General features: G+C 37.3%; 1 pseudogene; it reads right to left on the minus strand.

Annotated features, from left to right (window-relative positions):
- Positions 1-210: 210 nt before the first annotated feature.
- LOC101281793 (microspherule protein 1-like) lies at positions 211-1,621 on the minus strand (annotated as a pseudogene).
- Between the last annotated feature and the right edge of the window lie 11,878 nt (positions 1,622-13,499).

A 13,499-nucleotide genomic window follows, 5' to 3' on the forward strand; every position in this document is an offset into this window, starting at 1 on the left:
AAAAGGGTAGCGTCCTCTGCAGGGAGAGAAGGGGAGGGGCTCCGACACCAAGGAAGCCTGAGGGTCCCAGCCTCTAGGGGCTTCCCCAGGGCCAGCCCCAGCCTCCCCGCCCCCCGCAGAGGCTCAGATCGAGGGGCCAGGAGCTGAGTCAACCACAGCCCCCTCTGGAGCTGAGTTCCCAGCTCCAGGGGTCTGGGATGGCAGGGGAAACTGAGGCCAGAGAGAGCCCATGGGTCCTGCCACCACTTCTCACTGTGGCATGATCTTGGCAGCCTCGGCCGGAATAAGGGCAATGAGGGCCCGGTTGATGAGGAAGACGAATCGCAGGCTGGCAATCTCCACCACGGAGTTGTTGCTAAGGCGCCATTTGGAGCCACACAGCACAGGTCGTCCATCGATGTAGATGGGCCGCCGGCCCTCATTGGTAATGAAGTCACCATCTTTTTTCCGGCTTGATGACACCTTGCTTCCGGGAGATCTTCCAGGCCGGACCCTCCAGAGACAGGTCCACGTCAATCTGGTTACCCTCGGTTGCTCTGCCTAGGGTGATCTTTCTCAAGCGCCTCAGGCACCGCACCATGCGGCCCCGCAGCACTGCCAGGGTCTGGCTGTCAAAGTCTGGAGAGCTCATGCCTGTGATGCTATCTACTAGCACCTGCCACTTATGCGGTTCCTGTTCCAGCTGCCGAATCTCTCGTTTCTGGAGCCGGTCAGCCACCGTCAGCTCATGGTCTAGGACTTCATCTCACATGTCCTTGAGCTTTACTGTCGTCAATCAAGTCCTCTGCATCCAAGAAGTTCAGCACTTGGTCCCCCTTGGGCAGCGGCTGCACTGTCTGGTCCTCCAACAGGTAATACTGCTTCATGAGCTGCCAGTGGGCCTGTAGAGTCTTGGCAGTGGGGGCCAGGTAGAAGGCATCAGGGCGTCTGTGCAGCAGGTCCTGGAAGTCTCCAAGGTGGGCTGGCTGGCCGATCTCGCTTTGCTCAGCAGCTGCTCTTCAGCCTTGCTAAACAGGGCCTTGCTCTGGATGGCGGCAACGGCCTCTGAGTGCAGCAGTGAGTCTCATGGCCTGGCAGGCCAGCTTGGAGATGACAGGATCGTAGAGCAGGGCGTACCGGTGCTGCTGGGTGAAGCGGCGGCTGAACTTCACGCCCAGGTGGACAGATGTCAGGTCATTGGTCTGCAACACGGCATCGATGAGCAGGAGGTCGTCCGCAGGCTTCCAGCAGCCCAGATCCTTGATCACCTGGAGTGGCTGTTTGCTCTTCTTCACCCGCTTGGTGAGTCCAGGGGCTGGGGCTGGGCTGGGTGGCACAGGGACGATGGGGACCTTGGACACCTTCTTCTTCTCATTGGAGGAGGGAGGGTTCACTCCCCGAACAGTGCCCTGGTTCCACCCCACTGGCCCCCTTCTCCCGGTTAGAGGACTTAGCCAGGCTGCTCTCCACCAGCTCATCATCAAACTTCTTTCTCTTGGTGAACCTGGAGGTGCTTCTCCGTTTAGGGATGGTGCCAAAGCCTGTGAGGAGGCCCACTTCTGCCAGTGCCATCCTCATCCTCTGAGCGGCTGGCAGTGCCTGATGCCATCAGGGGTGAACCTAGCAGTCCCTGAGAATCTTTGTAGATCCTCTTACAGTCCCAAAGCCACTTGCTCCAAACCACAGGGCTAGAAGGAAGGGTCCCACAGGTTCATCCAAGGATTCTGACCAGGTGAACTTAGAGGCTGAGAGGAGATTCATTCCTAGGCTGCCAGCTCCAGCAATTTCTCCATGGCGATGATGGCAGCAGCCGCAGGGCCAAAGCCGGCTTCCTTGAGATTCGTCTACTTCCCTGGTTCTAGTTTTGACTGCACTGTTGTTTCCATGTAACCATGCCCAAATTCTTTAACTCTACATGACTTGACTTAGTAAATTAGAAATAACAACATGTTTGCTTTATTTCAATGAATTTATCTAACAATAATATGGTACAACATATATAATTTCTGTGTCTATAATAATAAACTGTACAAAGTAAAATTAATGTAATATTGGTACTTTGCAGAGCTCAGTTCAGTAAACATTTATTGAGTGCATGCTATGTCCCAGGTACAGAATTTGGGATAACAACAACAACAAAATCATAAAAGGAGTATGTGTTTTGGCTTAAGGTGCTTACATTCAAATCCTTTTAAAAGTTTTGGGGTGAGTGTTCCATTAAGAACACCTATTCATGGTTTCTAGGGCCTTAATCTTACAATCCTTCTCAGTGTTGACAAATGATTTTGTGAGTCTGTTAGCATGAAAAGTTCTTATTAAAATTAAAAATAACAGATTTGTGTATTACTATTTTAGCAAAAGATGTTGGTATTCCTAAAAATTGAAACAAGACATTCAGTAAACTTACCTATTATGTGAAATAAATTTTATCTGATGGTGGGAAAAATCTAAAATACTATAGTAATCACTTAACTCATGACTTATATCATTCTTCCCCCTCCTTGGTTGAGTGTCCTTTCTCTGCACACAAGGTCAACATAACAGCGGTCAGCTAGTGAGTTGAATAGTAAAGATCAGACTATCTTTGCATAGTTTCTAAATTTAGCTTTCTAATCATTATAACTTTTCATCAGTTATAGCTCTGAATCTTTGGTTTTGATTGACAAGATATTTTACTTTTATATAGTAATATAGTAAAATATATAACATTATATATTATATATATAATTTAGTAATAACTTTAATGCCTCTATATGAGAGCTAAACTGTGCCTCAAATTTCAGAAATTATTACTAACTGAAAACCAATCACAACCACATATGTCCCATAAGAATCTCAATATGTACGTCCGAAGTCTAAACTCATTTTAGTTTTCCTTAAAAAATATTTCATGTCTAGTGTTTCTCATCATCACCCTATAGTCACTTTAGTTAGAACCTGGATGGTCATGAGTGCCTTTCTTTCCCTTGACTCCTAAACGTAACTTTAAATCCCGTGGGTGCTCAATTCTAAATACCTTCTTCAAACATTTCTATTTATTTCATCCCCACTGCCCCTGTCCTACTCAGAGCTCCTGTCAAGTTTCACTTACAATAACACTAATGTCTTAATAGGTTCTCTGCCACCTTCCTGTACCGCCGCATTTAGTCTTTAGCATTGCAGTTAAAATGAGTTTAGTGTGTGCATTTGCCCTTGTTTCAACCTACTGTGATCTTTCAGACTCCCCAGGAGATATAAAAACTCTTTGTGATTGGGTCCAGCAAAGCTGTCCAGAATCATCTTGCAAAATATCAGAGCCAGAATAACCTACTCGTAATAGCCTGGACATAAGACTATCTGCCCCATATACTGTGTCTCTACCTGAATTACACATGCCTTTTCTTTCATGGAAATTTCTACAAAGCCTTTTGCCATTTCTTAAAACAGATTCTCTCTTCTCTACCTCAATAATGTTTTGCTTACACCCCAAAAAGAGCACCAACAGGATTCCATTTGATTTCTTCGTTTTGTTTGGAATCCGAGATGATGAGTCTCTGCAGGAATTCATCTTTCTTCTTTATCTTCTTACACAGTGCTTTGAGCATATACGTAGATATTTGCTAACTGTATACATTAATGAATATGTATTGTGTTTTCTATTGTGTGCTGTGTTTTTAAATTTTATTTGAATAATTTTTCTCTCTCTCCCTCCCTCCATCTATAGCTGTGGGTATATGTTTACATAAGTAATGAATAGTTTATTATACCACAATATAGAAATAAATGGGATTGCTATAATGCAAATCTCATTTAGATCCCATTCTAGGAAAGACTTTGTAAAACAAACAAAAGACATAGTACATACCAAATCATGAGTTTCTGAATTTCTTAATATACATTGTGAGCTCTATGTATATGGCAGGTAAACCAATTATTCAGAACATCTGGTCTCATCTCATATTGCATATACTTGCTATAATGTATGTAAAACAGAAACAGTAAAAGTGAGTGTAACACACTCATTTTTGTGCGCATTCTTTGTGCACAAATGCAAGTCTGGCTCATGTTTATACCTCAGCGATTTTTGAAAGAAGATTAATGACATGAATATTTGCAAAGAAAATGTCTATGTGACCTACATTGGTGTGGTTCTTGAATATCAGTGTCACAGTGCTTTGCAATGGCTGCCATATTGCCACACAGCCCTATTTTATGGAGGTGACAAGCTGTCACATGTAAGGTTTATTTCTATTACTTCTTTTGCTGCTTTAATTCAGTCTATTTTCAGTGTCTTTTCCTTTCCTTTTCATATGTTAATTGCGTTTTGAACCAATTAACATATCTAACAAATCCTAGAATTAATTTTTCAATTCAGACTGAGGCATGTATTTCTACTGAAATGTACTAGTCTTTTTTAATAGTTCAGTTTCCATTATTTACCTACATTTTGGAACAAGGTTATGCCTATAGTTACTCACTTTGTTGCCCACTCTGGCTTCACTCAATGGCCAATTTTAAGAACCAGGACTTTACTACAATTGCAAAACATTCTTGTTAAGCTCTGTCTCTTGAGGCAATCTCTAATATTTCCTGAAAAGTTAGATTTTTGTACAAATACCATTGTGAATTCAAATGAGACAGTCTTCTTTTAAGTCATAGGAGTGGGGCTAGAGCTATGAAGACATGTATGAAAGGGATTTGGGGCAGGAACATATGGTTACATTTTTTAATGTCTGAGATGTCAGGGCTGGCAGGAATAAATAACTGCATCTATGCTTCACATAATACAAATATTATTTTATAAAATTGTGATGAACAACTGCACACATGCCAAAAATCATTTAGTTTCATAGAAAGTCTTTTATATTCATTTGGACTTATCAAGGATTTTATATTTACCATTCAGAGATATTTTCTTTTTTTCAAACTTGAAACATAGCTTAAAGACAAAATAGGTCAAAATCTGAAGATTATGGAGTTGAATCACCTATAGCAGAGAGTTTTTAGATTAGCATTTGTTTACTTATTATGCATCCTATACCATTGTGATTTTATTCAGATGTGAATAAAAAATAATGTTTGTTTACTGAAAATCTAAGTCTCTCTCAAACAATTTAAAGATCCACAAATATAAAATCTAAAATATATGAAAGCATAATAGACAATGTTCTGTTCACTACCCAGTCTTCATTACATCAGGTAAAATATGATCAATTGCAAACAACAGAAAATCCAACTCACACTGACAAATGACAAAGGATATTTAGGTACGTGCCTCATATTCTCACAAAGAACAGGGTCCACAGAAATGATCTTTTCCAACTCACAAATCACTAAAGACCCAGATTATTTTAGAACAAGTGACCACTCAATATCACTGAAATTATCTCATCTCTGAACTCTTCTAGGTGCTACCTTCATCCACAGGCTGGTTTATATGCTAGTAGTAAAATTGATGCTGCAACTTAAGATCTCACATTCCTTTTACACACTGTCCAGAAGAGAAAACTTCATTTTTTCCAACCATTAACCAATGTTCTGGGCTTGATTCCATTTAGAATAATTTAGGATCAGATTCTGAAGTAAAAACGTTACAAAAAGATGTGCCATCATGGTCCTTCTTGGAGCTGGGAGATGGAATCAAACTCACTCATACTACAAGGCTGCAAAACAATGATGTAGTAGCAGATGAGTGAAGCAGACAACAGTATCCACTGTCTTCCTACGGTATAGAGACACGGTATTTAAAGATAAGTCACTGTAAAAGTCTGAGATAGTTGTCAATCAGAACCTCTCTCTAAATATTTTATTGTCGATTATTTTCAAACTGCAAAAGCAATAAATGGCCATTGCAACAAAACAAACCACACAAATGCAGACAACTAATCTGCGTATTTACTCCAATGCAAACCTTTACCCTATCAAGTCAAAAAAACATTTCAAAAGTGGATTTCCAGACCAACCAGAGATGTGACTAAAAATTATATTCAGTTGTATATTGAATTATATTCAATATACATCTATTTTTATGAAAAAAATACCCTCCCTGTTCCTTTTTATAAATTTAGTCTATTATTTTTGGCTCTTTTATTGAGAAGTAAGATCTATGTAGAGAAAATTGGAAAATGTAAAAGTCCAGTGTAATATGGATTACTTAAAATCATACCCCTTCTCCAAAAAGAAGAACCCCTCCCATATCATTATCACCTAAGATAAGAAATAGAACCCCAGAAGCAATCCACTTTCTCCCACCAAACATAAATCCATCACTCTCCCTAAAGGAAATCACTATCTAGGCTTAAAGTAATCACTTCTTTCTTTCCAAGATTATATCTGAATATGCATTACATTAGAGCTTTATTTTGTCTACTTCCAAACCTTTTATAAATGAAAATATACATTAAGTATGCTTTTGCCTCTTTATTCTTTAACTTATACATTTATTAGATTCATGCATTGAAGACCTATATTGCTATAGTTTATTCATTTTCCATGCTGCACAGCATACTACTGAAAGAAACTATCATATCTCTAGCTATGACTAGCAATACATGAAAAAGTAGAAATTCCACCACTGACTGTACCATGCATGATTGGTGCTCATCTCTGTGAACCCAAAACACATCCTGAGGAGAAAAGTGCTTTTAGGAAGCTGCATTTGACAAATTCAGAGCCCTGTGATTAGTGATGCAGCTTTGTTGTGGTTCCCTATTAATAGCATACTTTGCTAATTATGAGTAAAGCTCAGAGTTGAATAAGGCTTGTGTATCGTGACTCTGGAAATTCAGCCCTTTGTAATGGTGCCAAAATTAAAACAATAACTAATATTTATAGTGGTTTTATATGAAGTAACTTGAATAATCATAACAACACTAGAGTTTAGGACTACTATAATCTCAGTTTTCTAAATAAGGAAATGGAGAGCTTAGGTAACTTTACCAATGAAGCATAGCAACTATGGACTGGAAAGTAAACCAAAACATCTGGCTTCAGAGTCTATCTCTAGCAGTGTACTATAGTATTGCTAGAATGCCTTACATTTTGTGTTGTTCAGTATAAGAGAGAAAAACCTGTGGAAATATAATTTGTGGAGGAACTTGCAACATTGACCAAAAATTTCTTTTTTCAGTTGTCCTGGGTCTTAAGATGGAGTGGTTTGAATGGGAAGAGTTGTCATGATTAGAATTATGACATAAAGTTATTTTAATTCATAGGATAAAGTAAATATACATATACCATCACATACTTTCTATTTATTCTATATCTGGAATTAAAATTAATTTTCATATACTCTAGTGGTTCACAAAATAGGTCAATATGCAAATTAATATTTTTCATTGTTACTTTGACTTTTCACTTAACCTGAAATACCACACAACTTGTTCTACTGTACATGGAAGTTCTGGGTATATGAACAAACAAGAATATATAAAAATAATAATTATCTAGGCCTAAGCTTTACTTTTATTCTTCTTCTATGTCTCCTTATATTTTATTTATGCCTGTAGTTACAAATTTTAATGATACAATTACCTTGTCTTCCTTTACACGTAATCACCTGCTGTCTCATTCTCAATATCCCGATGACTTTTCTGCTCTAGACCTATCGTGATGATGGCCCTGCCGTAATGTTCATCTCCACTTGATCTTATTCAGTCTCTTTCTTCTTTTTCTTTGTCCATATTTTGGTTCTCTGTCTTACGATCTAGCTGTTTGGCAAACTGTCTTGTATAAAAATGTGCTCTTTATCCAGTTAAGATTTATAATCTCAAAAGCACAGATTTGGAAGAAATTCTTAAAGGTCTGTTCATGCAGACATGTGTCCAATATTTTATCCTGGTTCTCCATGAGTTAAAAATCACAATTTTATACCAAGACTGGTTCTTGTATCAGTCAGGGGCTTAGCAGCAAACAATTCACACTTGTAAAGTAATTGAGACAAATTTAATAAGCAAAAGTTTTAAAACTTATGAACAAGGTTTAAGACTACCAATACGATATCCTAAGGCTATGAAATAAGGGAAATTTTACCTTCCTTAGCCCTGAAAATATAGGGTAAGGATTCGTTCTTCCCACCCCCTGATCTCTTTCTGGAGTTTCTTATTTTCCAAATCCCAAACGTAAACCAAAGGATTAGGGAGTTTAGTCAGAACAGAACTGTTTTCTGGGACACAGACCATGATGGTGATGTATGGATGGTGGAGTTGGAGCAGATTGCAGAAGGTTTCCAAGAGAAAGATTGAAGTCCTTTATACATTTCTAAAGTTAGAAAAGTGTATGGATGAAGAAAGTGACAGTCCTTTTCAGTGTGTACCATTTTGTGAAGAATGTTCTCTAGTTCAAGTTTGAGCCAGTTTAGATATCATGCTGTTTTGAAAATCTGCTTACCTTATAGAATAATTATACTCTAAGAAACAGTATCATTGAAGAGATGAACAATTTCCAAACATTACAAAGCTAGCACACACACAGTGTGACCTATTTCTAATAATTATTGAACATTTTCATTACGTGGTAGGAGATTTTGAGGCATTGCATCACTAGACCAATGTAAATTGCAGTGCTGAGACTTGAAGAAGATGAATAATTCTATTGCTCTTTGGAGAGGTGTTTCTATAGATATCCCTTTTTTTGAATGGGAAAAGAATTTTCAGGACTCCCATCTGTGGATATCAGTATCTGCCCCAATGCTTGAATGCTATTGGCATCTGACATCATTTTTGGCCACTCAAGGATTATGTTTTATTGTGTTTTTTTTTAATATACTCATTGTATGCATATTAAATTTCAGTACTGTGACTATAAGCATCAGTGATAAATATTTAGCTTATGATTCCTCAGAAATCAATGTCTATTACTGAACTTTAATATCTAGCTGGTTTTGTGAGAAGTTTTCTCATTTTGAAACTGTTTAAACTCTTTCCCCCCAAATTACATTATCGTTATCATCATGGATGTTAATAGTTACTTGATAATAAGCACTTACTATGTACTAAGCACTGTATTAACTGCTATATGCATATTTGATATTTACAGTAGTTCTACAGCTCAGTCCAGTGTGGTAGTCAGTAACCACATGTGGCTATTTACATTTAAATTTAACTAAAATTAAACAAAATTAAAGTTTCAGTCTGACTAGTGACATTTCAAGTGCTCAGTATTAGTAGACAAAACAGGTTTAGAACATTCCATCATCACAAAGATTCTATTTGGCTATTTAATGAGATAGAAATAGTAAGTAACCTGAAACTTTAACCACAGCTATCTGATTCCTAAACTACAGTCATAAATTTCATATTATACTGTACATTTCATGACAATAGAAACCATCTCTACTTTGCAGTTTTTTTCATCAGAAAGTCTATGCATAGTAAACTCTTCATGAATTAGTGGTAGAAGAAATGACTGAGCAAATTAAAAAAAATCAAGAAATATTACTTAAAGCTAATTATATATCTAGATTTTCTATGGAAAGTAATTATTCAATATCTGATTTAGTGTATGATCTTGTGTAAATTGTCATGTCCTCTATCCCTTCAACACAGTTATTTTAATTCCACACATGTTTTATGTTCCTCTCAGAATTTGAGTTTTGTTATAGTACCTTATACCCACAAATTAATTTCCCCATTGAATATACTATATTTTTGTTTTATGTTTTGCACATTGGTTAACTTTATAAGATGTAATCCATCAAAATAGCAATCAATTTAGACTGAACAGAACTTGCCTTCTGAGTCTGACAAAAATAAAAATGAACTAAATGTTTCATTGCTATTTCCATTGGATTTTACTCATGTATTTCCAATACCCATTTATTGTTATGACATTGTTTTATCAATTTATAAGTACGTAGCCTTCTTACTATGCTCCCCTGACTATTCATTGTATCATCCAAATTTGAATTGTGCAAACTTTTCTTTCTACTATGTTTCTGTAGTGCCCTGAAAATGGCATAAATCTTTTATTTATATTCAGTTCTTCTAGAGACTCAGCAATTTCACAGGTACTTTTATTCATTGAATGGTGTTCAGGGAACAGTTGTGGATATTGGGAACTTCTCCTCCTTCAGTGCTTGTACAGCATTCGTTCTGATAACTAATGTGTATCTGGTATTATTTTTTTAGCTTGTGTATATTCTTCACCTTGAGAGGCAGCTTTCAACAACTGTCAGAGAGCAGCTTTCTCTGCAATCATGTGGATTTGTAAAGACCAACTAAGAAGAAGAAAACTTTATTTATGAATGATTTTAATTTGTGGAAATACACTCCTCCTATAGGAACAAAATTTAAATAAAATTCCATATAATGTTTCTAGTTTGTGGTCACTGAAAATTCTAACCAATGCTAGAAACCAAAAACTTGCTAATCTCTGCATGAAAATAACATTAATTAGAATAAACTCAGTTTATATATCTGGATTTGTGTGATGTTTAAGGCCTAAAACTAAGGTCAATATTATGTGCTGCCTTGACAGTTAGTAAAATTGGGATGGCCTCAAATGGCCTAACTTCAAGTAGGCCTCCCCACTCTGTTCCCACGGATAAGGTTCCCCAGAAAAACAACCCTCCTTATTTAAGGGGTGAGACACAATTCCTGCTTATACATGAGTAGTGAGTTTCAGTTCTCTGCCAGTCTCTGGAATTATTCAGACAAGCTAATCACATCCTTCCATAGGAAACAGGGGCACCCCACCCCCTTGACACTACAAAGCCAGCAACCCCCCATAGCCCCTGGTTTACCCTGTTCTCAAGTACAACCCCATATGGCCCTGCCTAGTACATGGTGTCCTCTTCCTCTGACCCGTGCGTATATGTGACTAATCACCTGCTGTCAGTCTCATCTGTCCCATGCAGTGTGTCAGGTCTGGCCATCCTCATAACCCTAGGGTGGAAACCCCTCCCTTAACAATGGGATGAAAGGAAGGTAATTAAAACAATTTGATGCTTTATTGAGTATCATATGAAATAGTATTTTCATGTCAGAAACAGAAGCACTATTAACTACACCAAATGACGTGCATATATATTGAATCTCTTTTTATAGCTAATTCTTTTAATACTGGATTTTCACTAGGTCACTACAATGATAAACACCTAAAGGACGATGACTATAACTTGAAGTAGCATAGGGTCCAATGAAGACACAAGGACATAAACAAGAAATTTAACAAGATGATAAGTATTGCTATATAATCACATTTTAAAGCTGTTTTTCTCAGTGTGCTCTGAGAAAGTAGAAAAGATGTAGTGCCTGGCACGTAATATGTATTCAGAATGGTTTTCAGAAATAAATGAAGAAAAAACAGCATGCTAGCCCAATCAGAAGGAGTAATGAGGAAAGGCTTCTTTATGGAGTGACCAGAAACTAAGAGGGGATTCAAAAACACAAGTCAGAATAGCAATTCTGAGCTGACAACATGACAGCTCAAGAGACAGGACTTATGAATGGAGAATGGGGTTTTAACACACTCATGTTTATAAGATATGTGACCTTGATCTTCTACTCAGTGAAGACGTAGATTAAGCTGAAGAGCTTGTGAATAAACATGAAAAGTAACTTGATTTAATAATCAGGTAAGTATAAAGTAACTTTATTGAGACACCAGCCTATATCCACCATATTGATATAATTCAAAATGTCTGAGAATGCTAACTATTTTTAGGGATATGAGGAAAGGGAAATTCTTATATATTACTGGTTTCTCTAATCTATGGAGATCAAGAAGAGTATATATGAAGTAAAATATCTTGAGAAAAAAGAAGTTCTGTAGAATACAGCGGGGAAAAGTGTCATGTTTGCTCTTTTTATTTCTCATGGTGAATAGCATCATGTAGAAATTCACATGCACCCAGTAAAATACATTTATATTACATTATCTAGGGTTAGCTAAGTTAAGACTCATTAATGAATAAATGGTCTAAAATCTTTTTTCCAAAAATATTGAATATACTACTAATAACATAAGATCAAAGTACAATATAATAATGGTTGGAAAAAATAATTGTCTAATCTAATCATCTCTGACATGATGTCAGCCAAAAAGTGAATTATCAAGATTATTTTAAATATAAATACACCCCTGTGATCTTTATTGCTGGACTAGACCCTAAGTGTATATTTTGACTTGCCCACTTGGAAAGTAGGAAATCATCAAAAATAGAAAGATTTTACTTTTCTTCTCTCTTTCATAACTTTTTATTTTATATTTAATTGAATATTTTATATGCATATATTATATTAATATGGAAGAAGAGAAGAAATGCTTGAGTGTATTGACTAGAGATTTACTGAAATAATGAATTTTTGTTATATAAACTCAATAGAGAATCACCTGGGGAAAAAAAGAAAAGCTCAGTGGATTGGTGGACAAATGGGGAGAAAAATTGAAGTGACAATGGTTTGGAGCAGTCTTTGATCTAGTTCACCAGGCCTGACTCGGTATAACAGAGCGGGTAGGGTAGGAGGAGCATTAAAGATTTAGGATTTAGAACTTATATAAGTTCTTGCTTCTGATATTATTTTAAAAGTGATTGAGGGCTTCCCTGGTGGCGCAGTGGTTGGGAGTCTGCCTGCTAATGCAGGGGACACGGGTTCGAGCCCTGGTCTGGGAGGATCCCATATGCTGCGGAGCAACTAATCCCGTGAGCCACAACTACTGAGCCTGCACGTCTGGAGCCTGTGCTCCGCAACAAGAGAGGCCGCGATAGTGAGAGGCCCGTGCACCGCGATGAAGAGTGGCCCCTGCTTGCCACAACTAGAGAAAGCCCTCGCACAGAAACGAAGATCCAACACAGCAAAAATAAATTAATTAATTAATAAACTCCTACCCCAACATCTAGAAAAAAAAAAAACTATTAAAAGTGATTGATTTATCACATTCATTCAGGGAGATGAATGTGATAAATAATGGCACAATGTTTGCATTATGCATGACCACCAGAAATGTGAACCTAAAAGTTAATATTATTTGTTTTCCTGAAACATAGAACCAAACTTAAGAATTATCTAGAGAATTTGATTCAGGTGCAATGACCTCATTCCAAAAAAAAAAAAAAAAAAAAACCCACCAAGATAGAAGCTTAAAAAATACTGAGGCAGAGAAGGAAGGAATGAAATAGAGACAGTAAATAAAAAGAGGGAGAGATTGAGAAAGAGAAAAAGAAACTTGTTGACAGTCTTTTATGCCAGAATGCTTTCTACAGGTGTACAGAAATATCCCTTTGAAATGACTGACTATATGGTCAACTCAGACTACGCTCTCCATAGGCTTCTCCTCTTCTGCACATAACTCACATTGCTGACTCTTCCCAGTGTTGACACAGTGTGATGCCAATCCAAACCTTAAACACTCTTCAGAGTACAACTATGCCTTTCTTCCCCTAATCTAATGCATTAACATTAATAGGTTTTCAGGGAAAATAAAAGAATTTTATAGGAAATAAAGAGACAACACCTGAGGCAGGGGGAGTTAAAGGAAAAAAAATGGAATTCTAGTCTTTATTTCAATCAACACTTAATCAAATGTTGCTCGCCTAGTCA

Source organism: Orcinus orca, chromosome 4, assembly GCF_937001465.1.
Source record: "Orcinus orca chromosome 4, mOrcOrc1.1, whole genome shotgun sequence".
NCBI classification, from domain to species: domain Eukaryota; kingdom Metazoa; phylum Chordata; class Mammalia; order Artiodactyla; family Delphinidae; genus Orcinus; species Orcinus orca.